The sequence below is a fragment of the Nicotiana attenuata genome, unplaced genomic scaffold (genome assembly GCF_001879085.1).
Source record: "Nicotiana attenuata strain UT unplaced genomic scaffold, NIATTr2, whole genome shotgun sequence".
Classification (NCBI taxonomy): Eukaryota; Viridiplantae; Streptophyta; class Magnoliopsida; order Solanales; family Solanaceae; genus Nicotiana; species Nicotiana attenuata.
In genome coordinates, this window is record NW_017670979.1 from 272,903 (window position 1) to 285,545 (window position 12,643).

Genomic DNA, 12,643 nt, shown 5'->3' on the forward strand with positions numbered 1-12,643 from the left:
ATCTCCCGGATATAAATCTCCACCAACCGCTCCGAGGAATAGGTAGTACACACAGGGATGAAATGCGCGGACTTGGTCAGCCGATCCACAATAACCCAAATGGCATCGAACTTCTTCAAAGTCCGTGGGAGCCTAGATACGAAGTCCATGGTAATCCGCTCCCACTTCCACTCCAGAATCTCTATCTGCTGAAGCAATCCACCCGGTCTCTGGTGCTCATACTTCACCTGCTGACAGTTAAGGCACCGAGCTACAAACCCAACAATATCTTTCTTCATCCTCCTCCACCAGTAGTGCTGCCTCAAATCCTGATACATCTTCGTGGCACCCGGATGAATGGAATACCGCAAACTATGGGCCTCCTGTAGAATCAACTCCCGAAGCCCATCAACATTGGGTACACAAACTCGACCCTGCATCCTCAATACCCCGCAAGCACCTAAAGTCACATCTCGAGCATCGCCATGCAACACTTTGTCCTTGAGGACAAGCAAATGAGGGTCATCAAACTGACGCTCCCGGATACGATTAAACAAGGAAGACCAGGAGACCACACAAGCTAGAACCCGACTGGGCTCCGAAAGATCCAATCTCACAAACTGGTGTTGATACCCAATTTTTCCCTATGTATTTTACACTCAAAATACTTTCGAAATAGCATGTGTATGCATATATAAGCATGCCCAAGAGTTTTGGTATTTTTTTCCCTAATTTTTTAAGATTTTTAAAATCAATTATTGTCTATTTTGGTAGTACACAATCCAATAATTGTTCCCAAAATTATCACTTTGGTGAATAATTTATTTCTATTCTCGTATTTACACCAAAATATAATTAAGGTGATTTTGCATATTTTTATAAATTTATTTGGTATTTTTAAAGCTAAATTGCATATAATTGCAATTATAGCCTATTTTACAATTAACAGCATTTTACAATTGTAAAATCATTTCCAGTATTTTTAGATCAATATTTATATATTATTAATTAGTTCAGTGCTTTTAATTTGTTTTTAAAATCATTTTAACTATTTTTATAAAATAAAAGGGGGAAAATTGGCTATTTAACACATAGCCATTTCTATTTCAATTACAGCCTCAATTTAACCCCCCAATTCCACCCTAATTAAACGACCCAACTTCAAATTTTAACCCAAACCCACAACCCGTTTTCAAACCCGCCCAGCTTCTCTTTTAATCCTAGCCGCTGATCATTTTGATCAACGGCCATGATCCGTTCTTTCCTTTTTAATTCCCATACCCCCCTTAACCCTAATTCACTCTATCAGATGTGCCGCCTTTGAACTCTCTTCACCTCCCAAATTCTCTCAAGGCTCCCCGGAACCCTAGCCTCCCCTACCTTGTTCCACCATATTTTCACCAGCGTCCATGGCTTCTCAGGCCATGGACAGTCTATACCCACCTCCTATGGCTCCTGCATGCCTGTTGTTCGAAGGATCGAGGCCAGACCTCGAGGGTCTTCACCCAGGCCTTCACTGATTCGAAGATTCCGGCCATCTCCGGCCTTGCTCCGTTGGCTCTTGGTCTTTTGAGCTTGTTTATGACATTATCCGACTTAGATCGGGTATTTTCGAAGCCTTTCTCATCTCTAGGGTTCATCTAGAACCCTAATATCGAGGTTCTCTCCGATTATTTTAGATCTGTTACATGTTTGCACTGTTGCTTAAGCTTCTTAAACCTTTTTCCGATTTTCTTTCAAAAAATCACTTCTTTTCAATTAGGGTTTCTGAAAAGTCCCTAAAATGTTTCTGATTCTTCTTCTTCTCTTTTCTTGGTGTGAATCGATCCCTGCTATGTTCCTACTGGCTCTTTTGTGACTCATATGCCTTTCGTGTGTTCTTATATTTGCCTTGTTATGAAATTTATTTTATTATGCTCCGTTCTATCTCATATTGGTTTTTCACCATGCTCTCTCATGTCTATCTTATGTGTTCCTCTACTGTATGCTTCTCCTGAGACTCTGAAAAGGTCTCTGGGCTCACCTCGATAGTTTGCCTCTTCATCTCTGTATCAAATTCGAGTTTAAAAACCCTAGGATTTGGGGGTTTTCTTTGGCTAAATTTGATTTATGTCTGGACAAGGGTTCTACTTTGAAACCTTGAACTCTCAGACTCACTTCGAGTTTATGAATTGAATTTGAACCTTCTTCTGCGTTTGTGATTTTGAAACCCTCTTGCTTGACATGTCTATGTGTTTTATACGAGAGCTTCTCTTTCAAAGGTCTTGCCAACTGTTAATTGATTCTGAATTCCTTTAATGTTGCTTAATTGATTGTTAATGATTTTCCCTAAATTAAAACTTTCCTTTTACCACTTTTATGACTCGAGCAAGGCTTTCAATGGGATTCTTTACTGGTTATTTTACTGGTTCCCTTTCCTTGTTTTACAAATCAAGTACCACCATGTATTTACCCTTATTTGTCTACCTTGCACGAGGTATTTACTTGATTTCCTTCCTTAAATAACTTCTGCCCATTACCGTTTGAATTTGGACTCCTTAATTAAAGGAAGTCTATAGGCTGATTGATTTTTAATTGGTACATAGTTCCTTAATTATTACTAAACTATGATTCTTGCCTTATTTGCTACACCTGTTTGCAATTATAAATACCCTGCTCTTTCATTAACACACACACGATTTTTAATCATCACAGCTCTCTTCTAAAACTTACACTCTTGCTTCTTGATTGCAATTTGGCTTCCCTAAATCTACTGTTTCTTCCTACTTGCTCTTCTGAACTGGTATGTCCTACTTTTGATTCAAGCATCAAAATCCAATGTGTTTACTTACAAGCTTTTATGCCCATGCCTACTTTACTGCTTTGTAGAGTTCAACTTTAAAGTAATACTTTATGTCTTGCTATCTGTTACTGCAATGAATCCCTATCCCCATTCCCCTTTTTGTGCTTGGGCTGTAGTTTAAGACATGGCAACATACAAAGTTGTTGTCATGGATTAAGACTGGGTCCTTTGGATCCCCAGCCTCTTTCAATCTCCCATAACCCCATCTCCTTATGTGTATAGAGTTAAGGTATAGCCTGGCAGCCTCTAAATTGCTGTCCATGGCTGAACTTGACCCTCAAAGGGTCCTAACTCTCTAATTTTTAAGCTGACAAGCTGGTCAGGGGTGTGCCAGCATTCCAGTTGCTGGGCATGACCACCAGCCTGCCCTAGCTCCCCCTGATTCCCTTTCATTGCACTTACACTTACTCCTAAGCCCTTAAGTCCTGCCCCCCTCCTGTGAGCCTTGCCTTGGGACCTTTAGTTCCCTTTGAACTTGGACACATGAGGGCTGGCCATTCCACACTGCACTATAATCTGTTCTGCAATAATATTTGGGGTGTAAGCACTGCCTGGAACTCTTGAAGTTCCTTGGAACTTTGACACATCCCAAATAAGAGAAAGGCTTTGAAAAATCCGATCCTGGAAGTTGGTTTATCTGATATTATTAGACTTTGAGTCTGTATTAGGCTGATTAGATGTAGATGTAATCACTGATGTATTTTCATTTATTCTCTTGATTCACTTGGTCTGTCATAAGCTTTGTAATGAACCTAGTAATGAACCTTGTAATAACTACTAGGGTATAGTGAAAAGGGATGGGATAGAATGCGTGCCAAAAGGGTAGATACCATGCCTATAGGGTGTATATTGTCTCAATTCTGCATTTTTCACGTAGATACCATGCCTATAGGGTGTATATTTTCTCAATTCTGCATTTTCACGCAGATACCATGCCTATAGGGTGTATACTTTCTCAATTCTGCATTTTCACGTAGAAAACATGTCTATAGGATTAATACTTTAAAATTCTGCATTCTTCACATAGATACCATGCTCATAGGTTTTCTGCACTTCGCAATATATACCATGTCAACAAATCACTGCTAAAATTCTGCACATCACGTAGATAATATGCCTATAGGATTTTTCCTGCATTTTTGCACGTGCATCTGTCATTAGGCAATTCCACTTATAGGGCCTAAAATAAACCAATCATATCAATGACCTGCTTAGAAGATCTCTGCATAACAAGATTCGTAACACCTAGAAAGCATGCCTATAGGAGTAATCGATTAAAATCTGAAATTGCCCACTCATCTTTAAAATCGGTAGTAATTCGTTTAAAGTGCTCGCAGAACTTACGATACTATAACTTAAATATTTTTTTTGCAATCAGTTCGTTCTTCCCCCGTCTTNAACCGGATTTCCAACAATTTGCACAAGTACGCGCTCGTCACCTCACGTACGAGGCATTTCAATTACCACAATATCAATCCTAAGGGGAAAAGGTCCCCCACACAAGGTTAGACAAGCCACTTACCTCGAACAAGTGCAAGTCAACCTGAAACCACGCCTTTGCCACGACTATCTGACTCCGAATGGCAAAAATCTGTTTAATTAAATTTCATAATGTAAATAACACTTCAAGTAACTGATTCTATAATTAAATTCTAAGCTAATACGCGAAATTAGGTAAAATGACCAAAATACCCCTCAGGCCCACATCTCGGAATCGGATATAATTTACATTTTCAGAAACCTCGTACTCTCGCGAGTTCATACATACCAAGAACACTGAAATCGGAGTCCAAATGATCCCTCAAATCCTCATTTAAAGGCCTTTTAAACTCAAGCCCTAATTACTCCTTTTTCCCAAATTTCTCATAACTAATTAGGTCTTTAATATAAAAATGTGTTATGAAGTCAAAAATATTACCTCCAAGTGATTCCCCTTTGTTTTCCTTAAAAGTCTCTCTCAAAAGCTTCAAACCAGGATGAAAATGGTGAAAGAATGGCTCAATTTCGCAAAGGCAACTAAATATAGGTTCTTCCCAGCGATTCCCGCATTTGCGGCCCTGGGACCGCATCTGCGGTCCCGCTTCTGCAGAAATTATGTTGCATCTGCGACTTTCATTTAAGTGACTAAAAATCGCATCTGCGATTGCCCTTCCGCAGATGCACCACCGCTTCTGCGGTATTCCTTCCGCATCTGCGGAACTTGAAGGAAAATCGAAAATACGCTTCTATGGTCTTCTTAGCCGCTTCTGCGGAGCCGCATCTACGGTTCCCAAACCGCAGATGCGAAAATACCAGAAGCAGCAAATAAATACAGCAGCTGCAACATTTCTCAAAACTCCCCGTCAACCACCCGAAATCATTCCGAGGCCCCCAGGACCTCAACCAAAGGCATCAACAAGTCTAATACCACTTCCCAAACTTGTACCAATCCTTAACACACCTAAAACAACATTGAAACCTCAAATTAACCATGGATTCAAGCCTATGAACTCCAAATTTCTCAAAATACGCTTTCGATCAAAAAGTCTATCAAACCTCGTCCGAATGACCTAAAATTTTGCACACACGTCCCAAATGACATAACGGAACTACAGCAACTCTCGGAATTCCATTCCGACCCTCGGATCAAAAACTCACTATCGAACCAGAAACTTCAAAATTCGACCTTTCGGTATTTCAAGCCTAAATTAGCTACGCACCTTCAAAAAACAATCCGACCATGCCCCTAAACCCGAAATCACCTAACGGAGCTAACGGAACACTCAGATTTCCATTCCAAGTCTGTCTTCACACTGTTCCGACTACGGTCAACTTTCCAACACTTAAGCTCTCATTTAGGGACTAAGTGTCCCAAAACACTCCGAAACTCAAAATCGAACGTCCCAGCAAATCAAAATAGCAGAAATAAACTTGGGGGAAGTAGTTAATAGGGGATCGGAGCATAAATTCCAAAAACAACCGGCCGGGTCGTTACATCTACCTAATCATATGTATCATCTCTGTTTGGTCATTTTCTGGATATTGCTCATGAGTCCTTGGGTACTCTTGTCCATGTGTCCACTCTTGTGGGCGATTCTGTGGTTGTGGATCGGATCTACCGATCCTGTGTGGTTACATTCTGTGGCTTTAAGACTAGAGCAGACATCCTATTGCTTGATATGACCGACTTTGAGGTCATCCTGCCATGGATTGGTTATCCCCATAGCACGCCGTCCAAGATTGCCATGCCAAGACTATTATTTTAGCAATGCACAAGTTGCCAAGATTGGAGTGGAAGGGTTCCTCAATTAGTACATCTAGTCGGGTTATCTCTTTTCTGAAGGCTCGACATATGGTTGAGAAGGGTTGTTTGGCTTAGCTGGCTTATGTTTGGGACACCACCGTAGGGTCTCTGATGATTGATTCGGTTCCAGTGGTTCGAGAGTTCACCGATGTGTTTCCTTCTGACTTTCTAGGAATGCCACCGAATCGTGATATTGATTTTTGTATTGATTTGGCTCCAGGTACCCAACCTATATCTATCCCACTGTACCGTATGGCTTTGAAAGAGTTGAAGGAGCAACTTGAGGAGTTGTTAGCAAAGGGGTTTATGAGACCGAGTGTTTCACCTTGGGGTGCACCAGTGTTGTTTGTGATGAAGAAGTATGGGACTATGCGAATGTGCATTGATTACCGCCAGTTGAACAAGGCTACCATCAAGAACAAGTACCCATTGTAGTACATTGATGATTTGTTTGACCAGTTGCAGGGTGCTAGGGTGTTCTCTAAGATCGACTTGAGATCAGGGTATCATCAACTGAAGATTCGGGACTCAGATGTCCCGAAGACTGCTTTTCGCAATAGATACGGCCATTATAAGTTTCTAGTGATGTCCTTCGGCTGACTAATGCCCCAGCGGCATTTATGGACTTAATGAACATGGTGTTTAGGCCTTATATTGATTCCTTCGTTATTGTCTTCATTGATGACATCTTGATATACTCTTGTAGCCTAGGGGAGCACGAGCAGCATTTGAGAGTAGTGCTTCAGATTTTGCGAGACTAGAAGCTATATGCTTAGTTCTCCAAGTGTGGGTTTTGGCTAGAGTCAGTAGCATTCTTGGGGCATATTGTATCAGGAGAGGGTATTAAGGTGGATCCCAAGAAGATTGAGGCAATTCAGAGTTGGCCACGTCCTACTCCAGTGATCGAGATCAGGAGTTTCCTGGGGTTAGCAGGTTATTATCGATTTGTGCAGGGTTTTTCATCCATTGCATCACCTTTGACTAGATTGACCCAGAAGGGTGCCCCTTTTCGTTGGTCCGATGATTATGAGGCAAGCTTTCAGAAGCTCAAGACAACCTTAACTACAACACCGGTTCTAGTGTTTCCTTTCGGTTTAGGGATGTATACGGTATATTGTGACGCTTCACGCGCTGGCTTGGGATGTGTATTGATGTAGGAGGGGCGAGTTATTGCATATGTTTCACGTTAGCTGAAGATTCATGAGAAGAATTACCCTGTGCACGACCTAGAGTTAGTAGTGATTGTTCATGCTCTTAAGATATGGAGGCAAGGCAAATGTGGTCGCAGATGCCTTAAGCAGGAAGGCAGAGAGTATGGATAACTTGGCATACATTTCAGCGGAAGAGAGGCTAGTTTCGGACGTTCAGTCCTCGGCTAACAGACTTGTGTGGTTGGACATTTCAGAGCTCAGCCGAGTCCTTGCGTGTGTTGTTGCTTAGTCTTCATTATTGGGGACAGATTAAGGCTCGGCAGTTCGATGATCCGCATTTGGCAGTCCTCAGAGAGACGGTGCTATAGGGTAGTGCCAAGGAGGTTACTATTAGCGAGGATGGTGTTCTGTGACTCCAGAGTCGCCTATGTGTTCCTAATGTCGATGGCCTGACGGAGAGGATTCTAGAGGAGGCACACATTTCACGGTAATCTATTTATCCAGGTGCTAGGAAGATGTATTGTGACCTGAGGAAGCATTATTAGTGGAGGCGGATGAAGAAAGACATAGTTGAGTATGTGGCTAGGTGTTTGAATTTCCCGCAGGTTAGGTACGAGCACTAGAGGCCAGGTGGCCTACTTCAGCAGATACCTATACCTGAGTGGATGTGGGAGCACATTACTATGGACGTTGTAGTTGGGTTGCCGCGGACATTGCGAAAGTTTGATGTAGTTTGGGTCATTGTCGAAAGGTTGACCAAGTCGGCACACTTCATTGCGGTGGTGACTACTTATACTTCAAAGAGGTTGGCTCAGATCTACATTCGGGAGATAGTTTGGTTGCATGGTGTGCCTATTTCTATCATATCAGATAGAGGCCCTCAGTTCACTTCTCATTTCTGGAGAGCTGTACGGAGTGAGTTAGGGACAAGTGTAGAGCTCAGCACAACATTTCACCCACAGACCGACAGGCAGTCAGACCGGACAGTTTAGATTCTAGAGGACATGCTTAGAGCATGTGTGATTGACTTTAAAGGTAGTGGGATCAATTCTTGCCTTTGGCCGAGTTTGCTTACAACAACAGTTATCAGTCCAGCATCGAGATGGCTCTATTTGAGGCTTTATATGGTCGGCGATGTCGTTCTCCTATCGGGTGGTTTGAGCCTGGTGAGGCTAAGTTGTATGGTAAAGATTTGGTGAAAGATGCCTTCGAAAAGGTAAAGCTGATTCAGGAAAGACTTCTCACAACTCAGTCCAGACAGAAGAGTTATGCAGATCAGAAGGCGCGTGATGTATCATTCATGGTCGGCGAGAAGGTTCTCTTGAATGTCTCGCCGATGAAGGGCATTATGAGATTCAGAAAGAAGGGCAAGTTGAGCCTCAAGTTTATAGGACCATTTGAGGTGTTGAGGCGAGCTGGGAAGGTTGCCTATGAGCTTGCTTTACCCCCCAGATTATCGGGAGTTCATCTAGTTTTTCATGTATCTATGCTTCGTAGGTATCACGCCGACTTGTCTCATGTGTTAGACTTCAGTACTATTCTGGTAGATGAGAGCTTGGGTTATGAGGAGGAGCTAGTCACCATTGTTGATAGACAAGATCGCCAGTTGAGATCCAAGAGGGTTTCTATGGTAAAGGTCCAGTGGAGGGGCCAACTAGTCAAGGAGGCGACCTGGGAGTCCAAGGAGGACATACAGAGCCGATATCCACACTTATTTAGCACTTCAGGTATGAATCTAAACCCGTTCGAGGACGAACGTTTGTTTAAGAGGTGGAGAATGTGACAACCCGACTGGTCGTTTTGCTTTATAGAACCCCGTTCCCCTAAATAAGACTTCCCGTACCTGCTTTTGCTGATTTATGACTTGCGGGGATGGTTTGTTCGGGATTTGGAAAAATTTGGGTTGAAATCGGAACACTTGGTTCCTTAAGGTTGGCTTAAAAGGCCAAGTTTGACTTTGGTCAACGTTTTGAGTAAACAACCTCAAAATCAGGATTTGAAGGTTCCAACAGGTTTGTATGATGATTGGGCTTGGGCGTATGTCCGGATCAGGTTTTGGATGACCCGGGAGCGTTTTGGCGCCTATAGTGAAAGTTGATTCCTTAAGGATTTTGAAGTTCTTTAAATTTTGTTTGGAGCATGTTTTTGTGATATCGAGGCCCGAACGGAATTTCGAGACCGAGAATAGTTCCATATTGTCATTTAAGACTTGCACGCAAAATTTGGTGTCAATCCGAGTAGTATATGTGTGTTTCGTTACATTGGATGTGAATTGAAGAACTTGAAGTTCATAAGTTTGATTCAATTTGTTCTAAGGGGTGATACTTAGATTTACCGTTGTTTTGGGCGATCCGAGGGTTCGAGCGAGTCCATTTTATGATTTCAAACTTGTCGGTATGTTCAAGCGGGGCCTCGGGTTCCCCGAGCGTCAATCGGACGAGGCTCTAGTTAAGTCAGAAAACTTTAGAAAGAGCTAAAGCTCCAGTTCTGTCATAACACAGGTGCGAGGCCGCAGAAGCGGCCCACCAATCGCAGATGCGGCCCAAGGGGAGGAACCCAGGAACCGCAAATACGGCTCCTCTTCTGCAAAAGCGGAACTGCAGAAGCGGCGCCCGGACCGCAGATGTGGCTCCAGCTAGCCCGGCTGAATTCCGCAGATGCGGACCTTTCCTCGTAGAAGCGAGACCGCAGATGCGGTCCCCTAACCACAGGTGCGGAAATTGCAGAAGGCAGTGCCTTCATTTAATACGGGAATGTGTCATTTTTGACACATTTCATTCGTTCCTTGGGCGATTTGGGAGCTTCCAAAGAGGGGATTTCGGCTTAGCATCTTGAGGTAAGTTATTCCTATTTAACGTGAGTTTAGTACATAGTTTAGGGGTAGATTACACCATGTAAATTAGTGAAAATTGTGGGTTTTGAGTAAAACCTAGGGTTTTGATAAAAATAAGATTTACCACGAAATTTTCTAGGAAATGAAGTAAAAATCATATATTCTTGATCCTTAGGTTATGGGTAACAACTTCCCTCGAATATTTTCGGGATCAGGGCACGTGGGCCCGGGGATGAATTTAAGAAACCTGTATTTAGGGTTGGGAATTTACTTTAATAGTTAGAATATGAACTCTTGAGCTTGTATTGACTAGTTCTTACCCCATTTGAATAGTTTGGGATCGTTCGGCTCCGAATTGAGGGTTTGAGCGCGTTCTTGAAATTGGAAGTAAGCTTTGGAGCAAGGTGAGTCTCCTTTCTAACCTCATAAGAGGGAAATAACCCCCTAGGTGAATTAAATAAGTGTATGTGACTATCTGTGGGGGCTACGTACGTACGTGGTGATGGTGTGTAGCTACTATTATGCTAATTGTACGGGTAGTTTAGGACCCGTATCATGCTATACATGCAATGCTTACGTTCTTGCTTGGTACTGAGATCACTTAGGACATGCTAAAAATTGTAAATGAATATAAACGGATGTATGACTTACTTGAGAACTTGTATGAATTTATTTGACTATAAATGAGCAATGTGTGCTTACTTGATAATAAATTTCTATTTGTGGATCATGCCAATCGCCTCGGTAGAAAATAGATGCATCTATGGTTCGCGCCATTCGACCCTCTGGCAGTGCATGGTTTATTATTATGTTGGACCGGGCCGTAGACCTCGGCATAATGTGCGCATGTTATTTAAGTGGAATTCATCCATGATTTACTCTGTTTAAATGCTTTGAAATGTAATAACTTAATATATGACATGACTGCAATTGATATATTGTTAAGAAATAATATCTTGTTTCTCCTTGTTCTGAGACTGTCATTATATTCATGCTATTCATGCTTAGCGTAAACTTTAAAATATTGTTATTGTTGACCTTAATGGGTGTCAAGTCGACCCCTCATCACTACTTCTTCGAGGTTAGACTGGATACTTGTTGGGTACATGTTGTTTATGTATTCATACTACGCTTATGTACTTAACTGTACAGGATCTGAGGCAGGTGCATCTAGTTACCCGTCCGGCGCGCGTTCGTGATTCCTGATCGAGATCTCACGGTGAGCTGCCCCTTCTGAGTCATTCAGCAGCATACTGGAGTTCTCTTCTTTTGTTGTTGTTGTTATGTACAGTCTATTTTGTTTCAGGCAGTAGGATAGTTGTATTTTTGTACATTCTACTAGTTTTCCTAGTACTTGTGACACTAGTTCCTGGCGCACACTTTCTAGACTATTATTTTGGGTTGTATTTCTATCATTATAAATTTGTTAATTATCGACTGGTTAAAATTAAAGATTTAGTAAATGACGGGATTGGTTGGTAAAATAAATGAGAATTTACTAGTTGATTAGAGTTGGCTTACCTAACAATGGTGTTGGGCGCCATCACGACCTATGATGGAATTCGGATCATGACATGTGCATACATAAGGCTCCCAACAAGCGAAGCATAGGGAATGTCTTTCTTTTCCAATGCATTTTGTGGACATTGATTCAATGAGAATTTGTCACCTTTAATTATGAGTGCTGCTATAGGTGAATAGTTCTTCATCCCGAATCTTTCCAGAATTCTTTCTATGTAGGCCTTTTGAGACAGTCCAAGTAATCTTTGGGATCTCTCTCTGTGAATCTCTATGCCAATGACATAAGAGCTTCACCCATATCCTTCATCTCAAAATTCTGGATATAAAACTATTTAGTCTCGTGCAATAATCCCAAATCACTACTTGTAAGCAAAATGCCATCCACATATGGGATTAGAAAAATATATTTACTCCCACTTATCTTAAGGTATATACACTGATCAATGATGTTCTCCATAAATTCAAATAAAGAAACAATATTATGAAATTTAATATACCATTGGCAGGAAGTCTGCTTTAGCCCATAAATGGATATATTCAACTTGCAAACAAAGTGACTATTATCCTTATCACAAAATCCTTCAGGCTGACGCATGTATACCTCCTCTTCAAGATCTCCATTCAGGAAAGTTGTTTTCACATCCATTTGATTTAACTCTAAATCAAAATGAGCTACTAATGCCATGATTATTCTCAATGGATCCTTTTTTGATACTAGAGAGAAGGTTTCATGGTAATAAAGGCCTTTCCTTTGAGTAAAACGCTTGGATACAAGTCTGGATTTATATTGTTCGATATTACCATATGAGTCTTTTTTAGCTTTAGACCCGACTTGGAACCTATGATAGAGGATCCCTTTGTTAATTCGACGAGATCCCAAACTTTTTTCTTAGCCATAGATTCTAACTCTTCTTTCATGGCATCATACCAAAGTGTGGAGTTTTCTACACTCATGGCTTGTGAAAACGAGCATGGATCATCTTTTAGTCCAATATCATAATTAGACTCTTGGAGATATACAACATAGTCACTAG

The 12,643-nt window shown here is 41.5% G+C and overlaps 1 pseudogene; it reads right to left on the minus strand.

Annotated features, from left to right (window-relative positions):
- Window positions 1–12,294, minus strand: part of LOC109244991 — a 36,580-nt pseudogene extending 24,286 nt beyond the window's left edge.
- Between the last annotated feature and the right edge of the window lie 349 nt (window positions 12,295–12,643).